The 19,191-nt window shown below is 38.8% G+C and overlaps 1 long non-coding RNA gene across 1 annotated transcript; it reads left to right on the top strand.

Annotated features, from left to right (window-relative positions):
• Positions 1-806: 806 nt before the first annotated feature.
• On the top strand, positions 807-16,953 carry LOC122991747. Its single transcript, XR_006405899.1, has 3 exons — positions 807-817; positions 5,471-5,476; positions 16,874-16,953. It is a non-coding gene; the product is annotated as an uncharacterized LOC122991747 (long non-coding RNA).
• The last annotated feature ends 2,238 nt before the right edge of the window (positions 16,954-19,191 follow it).

The following is a 19,191-nucleotide window of genomic DNA, read 5'->3' as shown; positions in this document are numbered from 1 at the left end:
TCAGAACAGATTGGGCTCATCGGGAGGGGGCCCTTAAAGAGACAGGAGCTCAAACAGACTGTAAAGACACAGGGTATACTGAGGGGCTGCATAAAGGGCCAGTGTAAGATAAATTTTTGAACTGTGTATCATGCAAAGCTACTCTAGTGGAGTCCAAAAATAAAAAAATTAGAGCTGGAAATGAACATAATAGGTTCCCTTTAATACACCATGGAAATTATGTATATATAATTTTTTTGGCAGTGTGAGTAGTAGTAATCATGACAAGTTAACTAATGTTCATGTGTAAAATCAGTAGAGTGCTGTGCTAAGGCAACAGTAAATCCAAATGCATTTGAAGAGTTTGATTTATTTTGCTAAATAAACATCTTTATATTCCTCCAGGTACGATATCAAAAAGAGTACTGTTTTGGTAGTGATACCAAAACTCAGGTTTTGTTTTGGCACTGGTATGGAAAACAATGCCTATCTCTAGTCATGAGTAAAATTCAAAACTGTGATGTTATGTACTGTACTATAGGTGGCACTATGAAAATATTAGACTGAAGCTTTTGGCTGGATGATTGCAAGGCAATGCAATGCAATGCAATACTCTATGCAACGGCTAACATAGGAAGCCTCTAGTTGTTCATTATGTCTTCAATTCTGTGTTATGAAAGCACCGGGAGATGCATCATATTGATCAACAACTGTTTGAAAAATGAAAGCAAAGAGCCTTGGAAGACCCAACAAAAAGGGCTACTCAGTCATTTAAAATATGACAAATCTAAATGTTTAAAATGTAGTGTATATACACAGACTGCATCTTAGCTCTGTTGTTGGCTCTGATGTAAAGCACTATGGTCACATTATTGGTATGTGCCATAGAGCAGCCTAATGATCCTGAAGATGATGCAATTCTAGACTAACTTTGGCTATCATAAAGACTAATGTCAGGCTAATTTTTTAAATGTTAGAAACAGCTGCAGCCACAACAAATACTTTACAACATGCAGCTGTAGAACTGTAAAGTTTATTAAGACTCTGAGGGGCCAGTTGAAACCATATAAAGAACATTTGCCCAGTCACAGTTTTAGTTTCAGATTTTATAATTTACAATTTGAACAGAGGGAGTGTTCCTCCCCCAACACTGCTGACTTTCACTAAAAGAAACTACTTTTCCCTTGCTTCATTACTAATGATTAATTTTCAGGCTAAAATAAATTTGGAACACCACATACACAAGCTGGAACTTGTGATGAAACTTTGGGAGGAGAGAGAGTCTGTCTGTATTGTACTAATCTCATTCGCCCACAGCAAGTACTGTCCAACCATCCAATTTGTCTTTGTGAAGAATTTATCTATGTCCCATCTGTCTTCTGCTGTTTAAAATAGCACCAGCCAAGAGCTGTTCAGAGCATACGTGCACACGCATGCATGTACACACACACACAGTTGTGTTTCCATCACTTCAGAGGACATTACAGTGATTTACATTAAATTTCCTGGAGACTTACCCTAACCCTAACCATGACAACTACTTACCGAACCCTAACTCCCTAACCTCTAACCCTAATCCCCAGAAAAAAGGCCTATCAGGCATAAAACACCAAAAATGCACATAAAGGAACAATTGTCTGTGGTTTTGAAGGGCAACCCTATACTTAAAAACACATCGGGCACAATTGAAATTTGGATCATGTAGGCCATGATGTGATGCATCATGATGCATCATTACATTTTAATTTGTTATTACAATACATGCCAAGTTATTACATTTTTAACAAAAAAGTTGCCACTAAACTCCTAATGTAATAACTTATTACATTTTGCACTCACCACTTTTATTACATTAATGGCAGATTATTACATTATCGGTTTTTATTACATTTTTTATTACATTATGCACAGCTATTACATTGTGAGTTTCTACAGGGCACTACATGGAACGGGAAGATTCACCGATTCACATTGGTGCACCAGCATGAATGTTCACAAAGCAATTGCCCAGATTAAAAAACGTGCACCGGATACAATTTGGGATGAATTCGCAATGCATTCTTTCTAACATATTTACATGGGTAAAATCTGATTTATTTACATATAATTATTAGTAGAGGCCCTATGCCTTTATTATTTAGAAATGTGACCAATAATTTGTGGACAATAATTTGATATTTAGATTGATTCATTCCTCTCTTAACTGTTTCTCAAGCATTCTAGCATGCTACAGCTGTGGTATGCTGCCAAAACGTTCTGGGTGTAACTCGTGCTTTAGAGTTATTGTTCTGCATGTCGGAATAAGTGGATTATTAAACTATTTTGACAGTAATTGTTTGGGTCACATAGCATATGCATGTAAACTGGAGACAGAGAACACTACACCACAAAGACTTGTGACTTATCAAGGCAAATTCCTCTGCCTCGATGCCTCTTTTAATTCATTTTAAAGCTCACATCACGTTCTTTCAGAATGATTATTTTTAATGTGACACAATGTACTTACGTCAGCCACAAAGTGGAAGGATACGCAAGGAGTTAGCAGTGCTTTGATTTGAGGGCACGGGCTAGTGCGGGCTGCAAAATGGAAGAAGGGAGCGATAACAATGGTGACGAGCAAAGAGAAGTGTTTCCATTGCAAGCTCGAGTTAGCATGCCACAACAGCAAGTTGTCCATGCTGCAGCATCTCAACAGAAAACATCCACTCTACTCACAGACCGGAGGACCGTCACCTTAGACAAGGTAAATTCAATGTAGTGTTAAATCATTGTGATTGCTATTCGAGAGGAAGGCTGTTAAATAATGTACGTTAATTATAGCTAGTTAATTAACGGTGGTGGCTGGTAATCATGTCCCTGAGCCTAATGTGCTCCAATACAGCAGGTGTGTTAATTTGAGTTTGATTGCAATGAACAGGGTTTATAAATGCACAGCCATGAACTTACTGTATGATTATGATATTTTGTCTTAATAATAAATATCATCAATAATTATTTTTTCACCTCTTTTTCAGTGAATCATCACAGCTTCGTATGGACAGATATGTGTGGACAACTGAAATATGTTCCACTGGGCAAGCAGCTGAGTTGTAAGACAGCATTTTAAACATGATTGTCACAGACATGCGCCCACTGTCCATGGTGGAGGATGATGACTTTAAAGCGATGATTTCCACTTTCAATCCCAAGTACGAGCTTCCGTCAAGACCCTTCCTCACAAAAAAGATGGAGAAAAAATATGAAAGCATCAAAGGCAAGGTGAAGAAAGCCCTGCAGGAGACTGACAGCATTGCACTCACAACTGATATTTGGACAAGCGTTGGAACAGAGGCTTATCTGGGGTGACGTGTCACTATCTTGGGGAGGATTGGGAAATGGTGTCCCACTGCCAGACAATGATGCCGCTTGACGAGAAACATGGCTGCAAATATTGCAGAGTGGATTGAGGATGTAACTGCCAAATTTGACATTCCACCAGAGAAAATCAAGGCTGTTGTTCACAACAACGGTGCTAATGTCGTAGCAGCAGCAAAGATTTTGCAAGAAAGGCATGGATGGGCATCAGCGCTATGTGCAGGACACACCCTCAACTTAGTTGTACAAAGCTCTCTAAAGATCCACCAAACTATCTCCAAGTTTGTGGCTGCTATGAGATGCCTTGTTGAACATTTTTAAGAAGACTGAACTGGCATGCACCAAGTTGAAGGAGAAGCAGAAACAAATGGGTGCAGAAACAAACATGCACTTAATTCATCTTAGTCAACTTTATTGTCATTGTTCACAGTACAAGTACAGACAGAGAAACAATGGGTAGTAACTAAATGTTTATTTTTGATAGAAAATATTGTTGTATGCATTGCATACTGTGCATTTAAAACATGAAAATGTTGATTTTTCTAAAAAAGGAAACCAATTAGTTGTTCATTTCAAGAGACCTGTCTTATTTTCTCTTGTATATTTACTATTGCTCTTTAATTAAGCAAAATTATGTTTTATCTATCCAAATACTTGATTAATCGATTGAATTTTCAGTAGAATGCTCGATCACTAAAATTTTCGATAGCTACAGCCCTAGTAGACAGTTGTAATATTATACCAGCTTGACACTTAAAGGACCAGTGTGTAAGATTTAGTGGCATCAAGTGGTGAGGTTGCAGATTGCAACCAACTCCCCTCACCTTCCATTCCAAGCATGTAGGAAAACCTATGGTGAACACGAAAGGCTCGGTCTAGAGCCAGAGTTTGGTTTGTCCACTCTGGCCTACTGTAAAAACACGGCGGTGCAACATGGCTGGCTCCATGGAAGAGGACCTGCTCTCTGTGCAGATATAAAGGGCTCATTCTAAGGTAATGAAAATACATTTCTTATTTTCAGGTGATTATACACTAATTAAAACATACCTATGAATATTATATTCCATTTCTACCAAATCCGTTCTGCTAGATGCTACTAAATTCTACACACTGCACCATTAACTGTTCCTGTACTTAGTGAGCCTAGAGAGATTTGTAGCAGATAAGATCTTAGTGCTCTGTCTTGTTTCTGACAGATGCAAACAGTGTCTTCTTGGTTGACTCCTAATGTTCATATTAACAAATGCGAAATTGAGTATTCTACTCAATGTTTTAACTCAAAAGATCACCAAAGTCATTTGGATTCATCCTCTGGGGAACATAAATGTCTGTACAGAATTTCATGACAAGCCATCCAATAGTTTTTGAGATATTTCAGTCTGGACCAAAGTGACAGATGGACTGACAGACATTGCAACTGCAAATTATTGATAGCAAATTGTCCAATTGTGAATAAGTCGGAAAAAATGAAATGAGGCACATTTTCCGGCAATCCATTTTTCTGAGGTTTTTTAAAAACTACTGAAAATGAACTGACAGTTTTGTGAATCGTTACACCACTATTAGGCTGAAATAAGTAGTTCTGACATGATCCCCACACCTGACTTGCCAACTGGTGTCTATGACTGTGTGTGTTTGTGTTGAGGAGTTCATGAAGGCTGTGAATTTATAATCCTCTGGGTGGGTCATAATCCTTCAGCCTGCATTCTGTGTGTGCAAATTATGGTTGTGAAATGTCAGTCAGCATGACTGCTCTGATTGGTGCACCTGCTGCTTCACACACACACACACACACACACACACACACACACACACACATACGTACACACTGAGAACACATCATTACCCTTTAAATACACTCTTATATCTCTTTTTTCAGCTTGTTCCATTTGAGCCATAAATTATTCAAACAGGCATTCACTTAAATATTCTCAACTCCCCAGCTTGCTCCCCAAAATGAGAAAAACAGTTGAGGCAAAATGAGCCACAGAGAATCATTTTTAAGGGCATTGTAGAGTAAATACTGAAAAATTTTTTCAGGGGTAAAAAAAAACGAAATGTCTAAATGTCCATCCAGGCGTTTGTGCTGAGGCGCGATCATCTTAGGTGAGGTTGTTATCAGGAGAGCAAAGTTTAGTTTTAAGTGGTTTTAATAAGCATGATGTAATATAAGGATTCCTCACAAATCCCCCTGGAGATAAGTGTAGGCAGAGGAGGCGATTAATTACAAATCAGAGAAGAGAAGGAAGGAGAACACAGGAAGAGAGTAGAGAGAGATGAAAAGAGAAAAGAGATGGACTTTGGAAATCAGTGTACCGTAAAGACTCATAAAGATATAGAAACTGTCAAAAAAAATAGAAGGTAGGTGGATGACAGGACAAGAGGAGCGATGAGAGGAGAGAAGATGGTGACATGAAAAAGAGGATAGGGTGAATGGGTGACAAGAGGAGGGGAGGAAAGGAGAAATGGGAACAGGAAAAGGAATGAAAGGAGAAGAAGGTAGACAAGAAGGTGTAAAGACCCAGAGTGAATATGTTTGTCAAAAATTCTGTTGTGGCTTTTTTCCTTCCTCCCTCCATCTTTACCATCCCTCCTTGTCTCCTCGTCTTTCTCTTGTTCGTCCTCCCATCACTCTCCACACATTTGATGAGTTGAATGTGACAGACATCGGAGGAAAACATGCTTTCTGAGAGAATTCACAAGAGCATGAAAAACATGGTAAAGCTACAGACAAGCCAAGTCTCAGTACTGGTTTAAGGTTGCTTTGGGATTTTAAAAATATTTCACTCATGTCAAATGAAGACTTTTATTCCTGTCCTGGTTTTTGATTCGGTTGATGTCTCTGTTAAGGTCAAAGTTAAAGTCAAAGTTCTCCTCCACTCAAAAATGTGTGTTGCGTATTGTTACATCATCTGGATGTTTGTCCTTCACTGTGCAGTCGGCTCAGAGCTAGGGGGCTGCTGGGTGGGCTGTGCAGTGCTTGTTTGTCTATGTGTGTGCGTGCATGCTAGCGCAAGAGTTGGCTTCATTATGGCAAACCACAAGCCCAGCTGGTTTGCACGTAAACATGTAGTCGTGTTGAGCAAAACCTTAAAAACAAAGCTATACAAACATATTGCACAGGTTTTGTGTAAAGTTTTTTGTCTTTTTTTTTCTTCAAATGTGTCTTTTTTTGGGAAAAACAGAGAGAGCTCCGGGTATAGTTCGAAAGGGGTAGTTCTTTCTTTGGTACAGGTTTGTTTTTCAATTAAATGGATGTCATAGAAACATGCTGCATTCTTGATTTGATTACCACACAACGTGATAATGGCTGGTGAGAACATCCAATCTATTAAAACAGGGCAAAAAAATCTGGTCCACTTTGTCTCATGGAATTGTAAAGGACTGAACAGAGGCGTAATGTGAGGCAATGTTTTAGATCATCTCAAATGGCTGGTAACAGAATTTGGTGCATGATCCATATCTTGATAGGTCATCAAACAGACCTGCAACTCTGTCCAAATCAGCAAAAATAATTCATACACTTCTTATAACATATAAAATAGTAGATCCATAGAGCTTTGTTTTATGTCACACAGACTCCGCCCTCTACTGGAGCCTTTGGGTAATACTCTCCTCCAATCACACACACGCAATCTCCCACTGAAATTTGCATGTACATAGCTGGCAAATCAGGACGCGCCTACTACTTTACTCCTTACACTGTTATCACTTCTTTTGTGGTGCCCCACCCTGAACAGCACTGTCCAACACAGCACTGCTGATTAGGCTGAGCTATTAAAGGGTAGGGGTTTTTTTTGGTTTTTTTTATCATTCTGTAGCTTCCCAGTAGTGTATTCAAATCTGATAATTAAATTTTTGGTGGAAGGTCTTTCTAAAAACTTTTTCCCACATGACCTGTAGGTTTCTGCATGATGACGTTGCTACATATGAACCGATATAAAGCCAGTAGCCACAGAGATGGACTGAGCGCTCACTGTTGCTGCTGCTCTGCTAAATGTGCTGACAGACACACACCGATGAAGCACTCATTGTTGCTGCTGTTCAAAGTTTAAAAAATAAAATCTGAGCTCTCCTCCTGACTCCGCTGGAGGCATCCCCACAGAAGAGCCCTGCAGGCAGACTGTCTTTAAAAAAGACTTCCTGCTGCCAAAAAGTGCCATACGAGGATTATGGACAAAAATATGAGTGTGTTTGACCTCATGCAATACTATGTGTATTTTAAGTCGTTCCTGTTCAGAGGTGCAAAAGGGTTAGACAGGAGAGAATAGAAATTCATAAAATATCAGCTCCACCTGATTCATCACTACAGACATCATCTGAGAAAAGCAGGTGTAAAATCTGTGGCATCTGTGGCAATCTTTTAGCGCACACACAGACTATAGCAGAGAGAAACAGAGAGTGAGTTTACAAGATGCATTACAAAGTGAATTTATTGGAGCAGGAGAAGCAGGAATGCTACAGTCTGTTATACTCCCAGGTCACTTCTACCTATTTTTCCTGACTTTTAGTGGCTCCCAGCAACTGTGTGATATGATTGTGGCATCCAGTTATTGTTATTAAGTAGACTGTTTTCTATTTACAAAAAACAAAAAAGTTTGAAAGTTTTACCATCACTGATCTTTTTTTTTTGAGCTGACAACATCAGGATGTTTAACTCATATTTCCTCACATACTGTATATGGTTCCACATGTGGGATGAATACAAGCTTGCACTTTTGTTTACACTACATTGATTTCAAGATATACATAACACATGTCAGAGCAGCCCAGCATCAGATCTTACTTTGGGGCACTTATTAAATACCAAGCTAAATTAAAAATCTGCACTGACACATAAGTGACAACAGTACTTTGCAACAGGCTTAGTAAATATCTAATAACTATGTGTAGAATTTCCAGTTTTGGCTATGGTTGTATGAAAATAGACACTGACAACAGTGCATGGCTATAATCATAATCACACACAGTGGCTTTAATCAATCTGTGGTGTGTCTCACATAAGTTACACTTTTATTTATTCTTGATGACAACGGAATCTTATTCTTATTATTGTAACTAGAATTTTAACAATGCAAATGTGTCATATGTTAGGACAATGATTAAATACTGTTTTAAGTGACCCACAAAACAAAATGATTTGTTTGTTTTTTTAGGGCAGACAAGCAGAGACAGACAGAGAAAGAGATGCTAGCATGGAAGCCAGTTGTTTTTCTGTCCACTGATTGGCTGCTTTCTGACAGTCTGTGACAGGCCTCTGTTACATTCTGGAGTCACAAAGTCACCAAGATAACAGTCTTTGTTTTTTTTAATCCTTTTAATTTATTGTGTTCATTTCCAACAGCTTCTTGTAAGCTCATTTCACAATCCTTTGTAAACAAAACACAGCGTTAATGTCAATGACAGGTCATTTGTTTTCTCATTTTATGAAGCTTTTGTTTCCATTTCAATCCTGCTTTAGATGACAAAAGATCTACTTCACTGACAGCAGAGCAAGTGAGATTGGTATTGTATCTGGAATTAAGAGTTTATCAAAAGCTTTTTAAGTTTAAATATTGACTTCGCGGATCTTAACGTACCTTAACTTAATCCCCTGAGGCCAAATTTCTATGTAAAAACATAAGAAGAGCAGCAGGTATCAAAATGAACCAGAGGGTGTGTTGGCAGGAGGAGAATACACAAAATGGATCTTAAACATTTCACTCTTTTACTGCCTTCTGATCCTTTCCTCTTCCTTTCCATCTTTCCCCGGGAGGTTTAACAGGGATTATATTTTATCTATGCCTCAGTGTTCAGACTCTGCAGGTTTATTGACCATCATCAGGGTGTGTGGTTTTACTCAGTTCTTCATACAGCAGGAGGGCGATTTTCTAACCCGATTGAAACTATTTTTTCTCCACGGCTGTTCACCATTGTGACGTTGAGTTTCTTTATTGTTGACAGAGGAAGGTAGAATGAATTAAATCTGTGCAATAAGTGCAAACTTACTCTAAATGAGCAAGTCAGCTCATCTCTTCTGCATTTGCATCAATGTATCAAAATCAACCCAGCACTGACCAAATGTAGCCCATTGAATCCTCTGCAGTTTTCACCTGCTTTTCACTACATTTAATTACAGGCTTCAGACAATTACTGCATGTCTGTGGAAGCACCATGAGCTGTTTCCTTGTTTCCAGTCTTTATGCTAACTTAACATAACTAGGCCCATCTGATCAGTACCTTATCCTCTATATTGACAGTGTAGCACCTGCAGTTAAAAATGATGCATGATTGTATTTTAATTGGTCATATTTTTATTTTCATATTTTAGATCATCTCCTTTTCATTGTGTTACATGTCCAAATTTGGGATGGACAATGAACTTTGTTTGGTTGTAAGCTTTCATTACAAAAGTCCTGGTGAAGCTGCTTGCATGTCAACAATTTTATTTTCCTCTGACTTTTAGATGAGTGTGTACTGAAATGCTTAATATTAAAATCAAAACTGAAAAATGGTCCTCGGTGGAATTAGATTTCTGGAAGAAGCTCAAGGACATTTTTAAGTGTTGATTATCACATTTTTATATCAGAACATCTCTTCAGTTCAACATGCTTCCCCAGGGAGAACTCCTCTTCATGCAGTAATATTTTTATTATCCAAGGACAAAGGGGAAAGAGAATAGTTAGCAGGACAAGGTGGGCGGAGGAGGACAGACTGATACGTGCTTTAATAAAACAACTCATAAACACAAAAAGAAGAAAGAAACTTGCTTCACTTTATCTGAATCTCTCACACCCACACTCACACACCCACAGGCAAGCAAGCGTTCAGACACACACACACACACACACTTAACTGATAAGAAAGAGAAAAGTTTCACTGTCTGTGTCCCTACAGAATGAGGACATGTTGATCACTGAATACAATCCCTTTGTTAAAGTTAATGTGAAGCCATCTTCTTCAGTTTTACTCTGCAATAGGACATTTTCACATCTTCTATATGTACAAGGATGACTTTTTGAGTGGGACCAGTAAGCTTTATTTCAACTTTAATGGACAAAGCGCTTGACAATTTTTGCCTCTCATTAACCCAATTACTCACACACACACACACACACACACACACACACACACACACACACACACCCATGGCGACAGAGCTGCCCATCTGGAGCACCGTGATACATATATATTATATATATCGTGGGCACCACCTCCTTTTTAGTTAGGATTTGTTAGTACCATCATTCAGCAAGAGTGTCTCCAGGCTTAACGTCTTAACGTATTGCAACGGGGAATGTTAAGGGAAAGCTAATTCAACTTCTCTAAAGAAATTATCCTTTTAATTTTAACATTGTTTGACATCAACTTTTGATCACAAAGCCATGTTATGCCTTATTATTGAGGTGTTTCATCATTGTAGAGGTGTCATCTCGGCAGGTCCAGCGTTGTCTTGTGTAGCATCAACAGCGGTGTTTGGCAGTGAAAGAGCCCAGATCAGGCTTCGGACTGTGGGCACGTCCTCATGGGTGCAGAGATGTTGAGTCTTTAGGCCGGTTTAACTTCTAGTTTGCAGTGTTGCTTTCAGAAAGCAGTTAGAGGTCCAGTTTCAAGCGTTGTTGTCTTCTTCAGGAGTTTAAATTGAGGATTCAGGCTTTGGTTAGCTTGTATAAACTTGAGTTGAGTGCCACATAAAGTTTAATCTGACTGCACTCAAATCTTGAACAGTATTCACTTCAAAATAAAATACCATATTTGTTTACTTCAAAATTAAAATACTGTATGTGAAGACACAAGACTTAATGTTACAAATAAAAGAAAAACAAAAGCAAACTAAATTTGTTTCAATACACATATACTTGGTTGAAAAACAAATAAAAGAGACATCTTAAGAATTTTTTTCGAAGCCAGCTCTTTTCTTTTTTCTCTTTTTTTCCCTCTCGTGTTACTAACCCCCCCACACACGCACACACATCTTCTTACACATCTGACAGTCCATGTGTGTCATGTGTGTCTATCAGACATGTGTGTTTTACACTGAATTGAGTTCACAGACGCTGACGGCCAGGCAGTGCCATCTGGCTATTGTGTTGGTCACTTCCGCTGTTTGGTTCTCGCGTTCTCACGTGACCTCTGCCCATAGTCACGTCCGCCATCTGAACTCTCAACATCATCACGCCAGATCACATCGCCATCTTGCCACCTATGCGCACACACACACACACACACACACACACATACACACACAAATACATGCTCCTGCTGTGTAACTTTGGTTGCCTTTTATTGGCTGGTCTGTTCTCTGGGTGCATCCCAAGTCTCTTAAATTGCACCCACGTTTCCCTCACTTGCGTCTTTTCCTTGCATCGTAGTCTCTTCCACCGTGGATGCAAGGAGATATACAAGGAAACCAAGCGAGGACAGAGGAAACAAGGAAATATGTTTTAAGAGACATGAGACGTCCTCTCCTCTGAAGTGTCATGTGAAGTGACGTCCGTTTCTGATGACAGCGACAGCTGATCACAGCTGGATCAGCTGTCAGTCGGCTTTAACAGCTGTAGAAACTTCTGATGGAGTTTGTGTCTGCACACATGTGCACTGTGCTGACACTAATAAAGGTGCACAGTGATCATCACTAGAGCAGCTGTTTCCTCTCTGCTGCCTGTTACCTGTTTAACAAACACCTAAATAAAAACCTGCATTCTGCATTTATACTGTTTCCTGCTCAGACGCACAGGAACCATTTCTACTGGCAGAATTCGTTTATACTATTTATAGATTATTGATATCTGTATTTTTTGATAATCTTGATAGTGAATTAATTATTCAATAACCAGGCATATGATCAGGGTGTCTTCTGAACACTGGATAATATGTATTTGGCTAAATGTTTCAGGCAAAATGGAAATGATGTAACTCATATCAAACCCGATGCTCCGGAATAAAATATAACTCTCCGTGTCTGTAACATATGTTCTGTTTGAATTAAAGAGACGCTTGACTTCATCCAACCTCATTCTATTGATAAGTTATCTATCAATGTGTTTAACTGTTATTATGGATAAAATTAAAGTCAGGAAGAGTGTGTCTGTCAGTAAGAAACAGTTTAATGGAGGAAATAACATCATGAAAAGAAAAATCTTTCTAATAAATGAAGAAAGTTGTTTATGGTTCTTTTGTTGATCAGACCGACAGTTAACAGATTTTTAACTATATGATGAATCAGAAAACATGTAAAACATAAAACTTGGGGGTGATACACTTAAATTTAATCTGTAATCTGTCTCCGCTTTTGGATGAAACTGCTGTGATGTATCAGATCAGTCTGATCAGCTGCAGCGTCCAATCAATAACTGATATCCAATAAGGGGGCGTGTCAGCTGGTAAAAGACTTCCGTGAAGGCTGCTCTCATGTTTCCTCACTCCTCGCTCCTCAGAGATCCCTCCTCGCTCCTCGCTCCTTGGAGCAGAATAAGAGATTTGGGACGCCTATCAAAATGGTGCATCAGGAACAACTTCTGGTTCAGGCGAGGAGCGAGGAGACATAGGGTACATCTAAAGTCTCTTATTTTATGTCTCCGTGCTGAAGGATAGAGTTTAGCTACTCTGTTGTGACCATGATAATGAATACCAGCCCTCATACCCTAAGTATTTTGCTTTCATTTATGTCCACGTCAATGTGTTAACCTAAATGAACTGAATACCAAGCTGCACAGTTGGCAACACACTGGAGGACATCAGGCCCAGCTCCCACCACCCTGCTTGAAGGAAACAACACTGCGGGACACTGGCTGGACTCACCAGGGTTCAGCAACCAAAGGCACTCAGTCAATGTTGCAGCCTGTCATGCTGTTTTTCTATTACATGGTATCAGCTCAACTCAACTCTACTCAACTGTAGTCGCTTTTGTTACTAGGTACTTTTTCTGATTTCATTTTCCATTACAGATAGTACCCCTGCCTCAGTGCACACATCCCAGGCAATCAGTGTCTTTTCCTGTTCACTCATGTCTTTCAATTGACTTTTTATGCATTCACACCACATTTAAAATTCGCCTTATGTTCTGTCTGACACCATGTTAAGAGACCAACTGATTGAACTCTGTTCATGTTTGAAGCTGTACTTAGTGCTACCGTATTTGACTGCATTCTATTAATTCATTCATTCATTTAAATACATGAGGGAGACAGAATATGAGAAAAATCTTTAAATATAAGGTAAAGGAACAAAGTTTATTTCAAGCAGTCTGTCTGTATTAGCAGCCAGGTCACAGTCACAGACAGAGACATTCAACAAAGGTCAAGAGACAGGCTCAGCACACAGTATGACCACTGTTGTGTGGTGTGCAGTGTCACTCACTAATGTTGTACTACTGTCTCTGTGTGTTATTTCATTGTAGAGCTGTTTTCTTCTGCATTTTGATTTTGTCCTTTTTTTTCCTTAGATGAGATCCTTCATAATGTACTCTGGGCTTCAAACTGTTTTTTCTACAGACTAATATGGACTGTAAGGTCATGTTCAAATATCTCACTTGTGCATGTTACCATAACTACTGCAGATTTTCCCATAGGCACCAGGGTTGACTAATAAGACTTAAAAAGAACCCCGACTTGTAGGCCTTATTAGATTAACGTTGGCATAAACTATATAAATGTGATATTAAAAAACATTCTTGGTGTCTTTGTTTTTCATGAAATTGGAAAAAATCCTTTCACTCGTAGGTCGCCATTGTTGTTGATGTCACAATGCAGTCTGGGTAGTGACATCAAACCATGGGAAAATGAGGTCTGCTATGCTAAAACGCACACAAGTACAGAGGCCTTATCATAGACCACAAAACAAAGACTTAAAAGAAGCAGAGGAAAGATGATCATTTTACAGACAATTCAACTAGAGAAAAAAACTGTAGAGATTTCTGACACTGAGACACACATACACACACACACACTTGAAAAACAGATACACATGAATATAGACTCAGCCGACAGGTCACACTGGAATGCGAAGTAAAATAAATGCACACAGAAAAATATTTACAGATGCACCTTGCGTACGCACTACATCACACATACAAACTGTTACAAACCAATCAGCACACTCTGTTAACAATGACTTAATTTAGCCTCCAGTGTCGTCATCAGTCTCAGGTTCTCCTGTGTTTCCTTCTCACTTCCAGACTCATTTCTGATCTGCTGACTCACCAGTGTTGGATAAGCGACTTGGAAAATGAGCTAAGCTACCAGTTATCCTAAATTTAAATGAAGCTCCACTACATTGAAGCTATCCTCCGGAGAAATGTAGCTACAGCAACATGGAAAAGGTAGTTTTCTACATCAAAGCTAATTTTATATTTTTTTATATTATTTTTATATTTTATATGATTTGCAGTTTAAAAAGTGGTACTCTCATCGGCCAACTCTGAACTAGTAGCTATATCTACATAACTTGACAATGATGGATATCCGTCTTCCACAAATAGCCAAAACCTGTCCGTGAAGCTGTTAGCTGAGTAGTTTTGTTGTTTGGCTCAGATACAGTCATCTCTGTGTTGAGAGCTGAGATGTTTCAGCATTTATTTGAGCTGTTTACCATCTCAAATCTTTCCATCGCTGCTCTGATGCTCACTTTTTTTCTGACTGCTCCTTCTGAGCTCCTGCAAAACTCCCAAGCTGGAAATCGTGATATGTTACTATGACAACCTGCAACTGTAATTTTTCATGTCAGCTGCGACTTCCTGCATATGAAACAGTTTTGTGTTTTTGATATTTATTGCTTATTTATTCTGTTGTGATATGTTCGAAAACATAACATAAAACATAGTTAATACAAATATTGACTATTTTTTAAATTGGTGAAACGTTTTTACAAACACACAATAGATGAGAAATGATGATTAATCTCATGGCACCCCTGTTCTGTCCTTACGGTCCCCCATCTAAACCTTTCCTCTGTTCCCTTCTTTTCCCCCTTTCTCTTCCCTCCTGTATGTATTTGTTTATCTAATTTAGTTTGTATTGTGCAATTCCTCTCCATCTTCAATGTTACAGCTTCCCTCTTCCATCTTTCAATGGAAAAGCTACCATGTCTGTATTCCCCTGCATAGAGCTATTGCAGGTATGAGCCCAAGGACTGGTACGTGATGTCACTGTCATACAGTAGTGCTTCTGTCGGCTACACATACACGATTCATCCGTGTATGGTGTTGGCGACATATACTGATCCTCAGCAGCTTTATTTCAGACTGCAGCATAAAGCTCCACTGCGCTTGAGCTTCAGAAATGCTTGATGGGAAAATAAAGCTTGTGTGGACACTAACACACTACTTGATCAATAAAAGAGTTTTGCAACTGAAAATGCTGTTTGATTCAGAAAACAGAGAAATGTAGTTAAACTAGTAGCGTTACTGCCCAACACTGTGACTCACTCTGTAAGAGCCATGAATGGATTAATTGTGAATTTAGAATGAATTGCAAAGTAGTAATTTTGTGATGGTTTATATTTGGGGTTATTTTGGTTTATTTATTATTGCACAATCACAGTGAGTGATAATTAGGTCACATGGATATGGGCGGTGATCCTATAGTTAATATAAGCACCTGTTCACCTGCATGGCAGGTGGTAAGAAAGAGAGAGAGGCTGAGTGGGTCACCATATTTTTTGTTGACCACTATTTTACATCTGATCATTGTCATTATTTTGAGTATTTTTTGTGCATGTTATAATAAGTTGATCCTTTTCATTAATAGAAGTTATTAAATGTATTTTTTAATCTCAGCAAATCTTTTTTGGTAGCGTGTCAGACAATCAGCAAACAACCTCAGCCTCTCAGTGACTTTTTACTTTGATTCCAGTAGTTGCTACACACTCTTTCTTACAGGTAGCATGTAGTCCAGTTTCCATCCAAATGTAGCCCAAACTCCCATAAAATTGGCAAAAAGAAAATGCAAATTGGTGCTCATTTCCATCCACTACTGTCATGTTAATATTAGGAGTTGGGCTCATCAAGATAAACTCAGGGTTTTTTATACACAAACTGAAAATGTGCATAAAAGCTGTTGATTGGAAACATGCTTTATATCAGGATAAATGAGAAACAGAAAGGCTGTCAGACTCCTGTCTGAAGCTTCCTGCCACAGCAGATCCACACTGACTCCTTTGAACAGAGGTTATACTACAGCACACTGTACTGAATATTATAGGAATCAAAGAAAGCCTGAGATTTAGTTTTTTTAAAGTCCATCTGAAATTAAATTGCTAAACACTATTCATATCTGCTCTGTAAATCACATGTCCTGCGCTCTCCTTTGAGAAAAAAAGTCAGATACCAAAAGGGATAAATTTACATTCAATAATTTTTGGTTTCATGATGGCTCCCCCTAGTTCTGTATTAATTCAATGGAATACTGTTGTACAGTTGTACTGCTGTACATAGATGAACTTTCCATTCAGCCAATCGAATCTTTGCATTAAGCAGTAACGTGGCAACATCAGCATTTATTAGGGTCATGTTTGTGCCCTGAGGAATGCAAGTCCAATATTTATGTTCTTATTTGCCATTTAGGTCTCCACCAATTCCTGAGGTAAATATCAGGTTCTTTATCTGCTAAATGCTCCATTATGTTCAATAGTTAGTCTCCAGCTGTGTCTGTCTGTGGCTTGTTACCCGGCAGGTAGTATAGAGTGGATTCTTAGAGCTTTGTTGCCTAAAAATTGCCTGTGTATGTGAAAGAGAAGGACAACATCTGATAACACACACAAAATTTTGGATGAATTTTGGAAACTTTTTGGATGATCCCTTTTCCATTATATCTAGCTTCAAAAGCATGCCTTGGTTCCACGTCCCTGCCAGGTAACCAAGTAACAAAGACTCCAAGACTGTTTCCTACATAATTTCATGAATTGCAATGTTTTTTGCATGTTCGTTTTACTATGGTTTGGTGTTTAAATAATATCTCTTATGTTTATCACAACAGTAATAATTAATGACAGGATAACAGTGCTAGACATGTCATGTTTGATGTCATTTAATAGTATAAATAGTGTCAAATTTATATCTGGTACAACAAAAAGGATTTGAATATAGGAACATCTTAATGGAGATGTTTGTCTGTAAATCTCTAAATATCGGAGTCCCTGAAGGTCCCAAGAACTAGAAGAGTGACTTAGTATCTGGAAATATATGAAAATGTATTAAATATATTCCCATGTTCAGTGTTAATACTACGTTCATGCTGAACATTCCCTCCAACTGGGCTGACTCATTCCTGATGTCAGCTGTCTGTGTTGGAGCCATTTGTAGAGAAGCAGCACACGCTCAGAATAAAATGTCAGACAGCCAACAGTCACATTGATTAGATGACTCAGTGACAATTTAGACAACACTAACCAGCTTTCATGGCTTGTTCTTTGCCAGGCAAGTCAATTAAATGAGCTGACAGGGCTGCTGAATGCATGTACAGTAGTTAAATCTCTGCTGTGTGCTGGCATGTAGTTCTGTTTAGCTCTGCCTTCCTGTGCATCCCAGAAGAAACGTGTCATATTCAACCACAGAATTTCAAAGTTTGTGCTGGTGGACATTGGTGGACATCCACACTGTAAGCAGTTGGTACACACCTGGCAGCATGGATGGGCATTGTGAGTCTGGGCCTGCCCACTGAGTCACCTGTGCCCACCCTGGTTGAGCCTCCGTCCTCGTTGAGAAAATGAGCCCAATAGCTTTACTGTTGGATGTATGTAACTGTGTATAAATATTTCTGAACATAGCTTACTAGGCTACCTTTATTACAATGTTTCTAAGTCTGTGGATGCAAAACATGGTTTGAATGTATATTAGAGTTAATGTATCGTAGAACTGATGTGTTGCTCTACAAATGTCAAAGCATGGAGTCTGTAGTCTAATTATTTTGACAGCAAGTAGATGAAGTCTTTATTTTTTCTGTTTGTTTTAATGTTTTGTGAGTAGCCTATAGCCAAGGTCTCTGGCATGGTAGTTTGGTTTTGTGTGGCTGTTCTGTTGCATAGGTGATGTCATTGAATCAGATAGTCATAACTGTGCTGTAGGCTGCAGCTGCTGGGCACACAGTGTTCCAATTTAATGTTTTAAAAATGATAAATCACGACAGTGCGGTTACTCTGTAGTGCAGATATAATGTTGTTGAAAGAGGACTCACTGTTGCCTGTGTTGTTAAGTTGAGTTAAATAAATACCAAAGATATACATCCGTTTCAGTCTTTGATTTGTATAAGTGAATGTTCCTCAGAGAGAGAGAAATGAGACTTTTCAGTCGCCTCTCTGCTGTTAGGGTCTCGGCTGTTGTCCACTTCAGCACCGCGGACAGCGCCGAGCCACAGCACCGCTGTGTCACTGTCCAAGCAGCGCAAAACAATTCTGTGAACTGACAAGGAATGAAATTAATAAGCTTTGTTGGTAAAATATCCTTCAAAAAGTGAAAACTAATGGCTTTCTATTATGATTTTTCTTATGTTACGTTGAAAAATCATTGTACGCCCCCGAGAATATTAAATGCCTGTCCACGAATTTGTTTTTCTCGCCAGGTTTGTGTTGGTGTCCATTTGGCTCATTCACAGTATTTCACTATTCATTTAATCTATTTTCCCTATTTCTTTGTGCATAAGCACTGATGAATAATTGGCAAATTTATTAAAGTGCTCTTTTAGACGTGTGACAAGACACGCATTTAATGTCCCTCTTTGTATTCAACCATTTATTGCTGTAGCCTTTCCATTAATGTGATGACATTTAGTTCAAATGTGTGCTGTGTTATGGGTTTAAGTTTTACGTAAATGTTACTAGGTCAACTTGCCAAACTTGTCAAATTGCCATTATGGACCGTTGACTCGTTGACGCTTTTTCAAACAT

This window comes from Thunnus albacares, chromosome 11 (genome assembly GCF_914725855.1).
Source record: "Thunnus albacares chromosome 11, fThuAlb1.1, whole genome shotgun sequence".
Lineage (NCBI taxonomy): Eukaryota > Metazoa > Chordata > Actinopteri > Scombriformes > Scombridae > Thunnus > Thunnus albacares.
The sequence above is the reverse complement of the archived record's forward strand: the minus strand, read 5'-3'. Positions and strand labels throughout refer to the sequence as shown.